Genomic DNA, 3,900 nt, shown 5'->3' with positions numbered 1-3,900 from the left:
CTAGAGTGGGTGGGGGTGGAGGAGGGGTGTTAATAGGGGGCCAGGCTGTTAGGGGGACCAGGCTGGGGTTTTCTTTGGGGGGGGGGGGTTGTGAATAGGGTATCAGGCAGTTAAGCGTGGAGAGCGGGAGGGAAAGGGGACCAGGCTGTTAGAGGTGTGGGTCGGGGTCTGGACTAGTTGGTGGAGGATGTGTTGGGAAGGGTGGATAGGGTTTTTGGATGATTAGTTATATTGCAGGGGGACCGTACTGCTGCCGCACTGAACAAGGTGCTGTACAAAATCCAATCCCATAACAGAGGGACTGTCCTCGCCTGCACCACTTACCTGTTTGCTTTCCATTTACCTTCAGTATTTTTTAATTAAGAAACAAAGCAACCTAATTCAGATGAGCCTCTTGCTCTCAAATTTGTTTCTGTTTGCTGTATGCCAGCAAACCTGAACCTCTTCTGCCTTTATTAAACCAAAATACAAAAAAGTTAAGTTGATTACAACAAAAAAAGTTCAAATACCTTTTTATTTTAGTGAGCTCCTTTATTCTCTCACTTTTTGAATAGGTGTTTCAAGAAAAGAACCTTTGTTTGAGTCTCAGTGACAACAAACATTGGTTTTGAAAACACATCCAGTCTAGAAAGTAGCTCTTAGGTTCTGTTGCTGAAGACAAAACCCACAAGAGGGGAGAACATAATGAAGCTTCTATATAAAAAAAACCCTTGTAATCCAAGCCTGAGAGACCATTAAACTGACTTTAATTTATTACTTTTGTACTGAGTGCATTCTGTTTCCTTATTACTGGTAGCTGGCAGCTTAGAAAAATTGTATATCCTATTGAATTTATATATATATGTGTGTGTGTGTGTGTATATATATACACTTGTAAGCATTGTAAAACAATCGGGGGGTTAATTTGAAAATACACTTTTTCATGGCAATGATGTGATTAAAAGTGCTGTTCAGACTACTAAAATGAGATTCCCAACATACTAGGGGAAAGTACACTGTGTGTTTTTGTTTTCTGTAAATCTTATTCTCTTTCCTCATGTGAATAATCCCATTGAAAACAATTAATTACTTGTATAATTCTGTTATTGGCTAAATGCTTGTGTAACTCAAGCAGGATTTATCTGAGGGTTATTTTAATAATCACCTGCCTTTTTGTTTGATATGCTTAAGTACAGTGTATGTAGTGTAGCTCAGCTCAGCTACACTACATAATGAAAGTATGAAATGACACAGCTAAGCTACTCTTAACATTTTAACAACTTTAATAATTTACTGTTATGAGAAAAAGATAAGGAGGGAAATGTGGCAGAAATTTAGGGGCTTTTTGAGACCAATGGGTAAAATATTTTAATTTTATAACGGTTGAATGAAGGATCAAAAAAGAGTTAATATCTACAGTATCTTAGATATGATTAGTTACAGTCACCAGACAAACATGCTAAAGCATAATTTATCACTGTGCACTAAAACATCTAACTGAAATAATAACATGAAAAAGTCTGGATTAAATGAAGAAATTACTAAGTAAGTACACCTTCAAGATGTTGCACAGGACTTAACTTTAATCAAATATTAATACAGCAAGTAAATACATAATACAGTGTAAGCTTTCACCCATTGTCAACTGAATTTTGCAAATAGGCAAATAAATAAACAATTGAAAAGCAAAGATTATTGATAAGAAGATGTATTTTATTACTTTGACAATGATAGCTTGGTTTTAAAAGTTTTAACATGTTATAATGTATGAATAATCTTACTGTAATACAGGGCCTGTATGCTAAAGGCTTAGTAGCTATTACTTACAGATAGTCCAATTTACTTCCGTGTGAGTGCTCATGGTACCAAGGATTACTTTTGATTGTGTTTTCAGACTGGGCCAATGTGAAGTGAAAATAATTCTTAGCCATATCAAGCCCATTACTGTATCACCTTTTAAATTATTGCTGAGAATTAGGGAAAGATAGTCAATTTTCGGTGCGAACTGAAGAGCATGGTTTAGCACAGGGATTCTCAAACTGGGGGTCGGGACACCTCAGGGGTCGCAAGGTTATTACATGGGGGGGTCACGAGCTGTCAACCTCCACCCCCACCCCAACCCCACTTTGCCTCCAGCATTTATAATGATGTTAAATATATTTAAAAGTGTTTTTAATTTATAAGGGGGGAGTCGCACTCAGAGGCTTGCTATGTGAAAGGGGTAAAAAAGTAAAAAAGTGGTGGGGGGAGAAAACCTTTTGAAGTGATAAACACCCATTTTTTCATGGTCTGTGTGTATAAAAACATCCTCACTGTATTTTCCACTTTAATTATGCATCCGATGAAGTGAGCTGTAGCTCACGAAAGCTTATGCTCAAATAAATTGGTTAGTCTCTAAGGTGCCACAAGTACTCCTTTTCTTTTTGCGAATACAGACTAACACGGCTGCTACTCTGAAACCATTCTGTCTTCTGCTCCCTTCTGTGGGAGAGATGGGAATTTGGCTGTAACAGCATTTTCTGAATTTTCTAGTTCTGTAATTCACTTACACCCTGGGCTGTCAATTGATTTAACTGGAGTTGGTCTGATATAACTGGAAGGGAATCAGAACCCTGTATTTTACTTGTCAATTTCAATCTTTACAATTAAAAGAATGAATGTTTTTGTTTCTCCACATACACACACCCCTCCAATACTGCAGGGATTATCAAAGTTTTCATACTATGTGTTATAGGGTGACTGGCCTCTTTAAGGAGGGATGGGGCCAGCAATACACCTCATAATCAATTAGCTGCTTCCCACCCTGAAGTTGCAGGACTAAAGATGATCAGGTGATATCTTAATGCAGACTTAGTCCTTATAAAAGGACTGAGTGATATCAGTCTGGCAGTTGGAATCACAGGTAGTAGGCTGCTGTAGATGGAGCTGAGCTGGGGTTGGCAGGTGGCTGGGTACTCTATAGGAACCAGTCTGGGGCCCTGTACTAGAGCACGGAAGGATGCCAGAAACAGAGCCTAACAGGGGCTGAGAATGGTATGTTGGGGAACCAGCCTTGGAGCTGAGTGCTGTATCCCAGGTCTCAACTCTGATGGCCTGGGGGAAAGGGGGGATTTCCATGTATTGGATTATTTTCTTTTTCATTTTGCTTTTAAAAAAACTTTCAAAAGAAAACAATACTGTAAAGTGAAGTACTCAAAATATTAGGAAATGTCCAAATTAATATTTCCTATGCAACCATAATCTGGCTCCTCTGTGCCTATGTATTATGATACAGTATAGGATTATATGATCACATACTATTTTTACAACAGAGCCACTCCTTTATTTAATGTGTAGACTGGACCCTTTGTGGGGATGAAAGAGGGTTGTGTAGTGAAGGAGGCTGTTGTCTGTGGGACCCCGCTTCACGTATATCAGAAGTTGTGTACCTGTCATGAGCCTGGGAGACTTTCCTAGAAGGGAAAGGAGAGTCTCATGGTTAAGACCAGTTCTCTGCCACAGTAGAGAGAGGGATTCTTATCCCTGCTTCTGTCACAGAGTTCTTGGGTAATGCTAAACTTAAATTAAAATAAATATTTACACTTGGCCACTAAGGGCGGTTCCTCACTTTCTGAGTGCCCAACTTGGGAAAGCAGGGATCTCATTTATAGTAGTTCTAAGCACTCAAAACTGTGTTATAAAATTCTAAGTCCAATGAAAAATCTGGTGTTATATGTGACAAATATTGCTACCCTAGACAGTATTTTAGTCCTCCAGGAACTAAGAGTAGTGGCTGGTGATTGTGAGTCACTGAGACTGTAAACAATGCCTGAGAGGTACCACCCAATAGAGAAGCTACGTATACTGATTGAAACTGGGTTTTTCCAGAGATTCAAAAGGGCTTGTATAAGAAGATGACCTTGAACTGAAACAGATCTTCCT

The sequence above is a fragment of the Lepidochelys olivacea genome (genome assembly GCF_965140295.1).
Source record: "Lepidochelys olivacea isolate rLepOli2 genome assembly, chromosome: 10".
Taxonomy (NCBI): domain Eukaryota; kingdom Metazoa; phylum Chordata; order Testudines; family Cheloniidae; genus Lepidochelys; species Lepidochelys olivacea.
Note: the sequence above shows the minus strand (reverse complement) of the source record.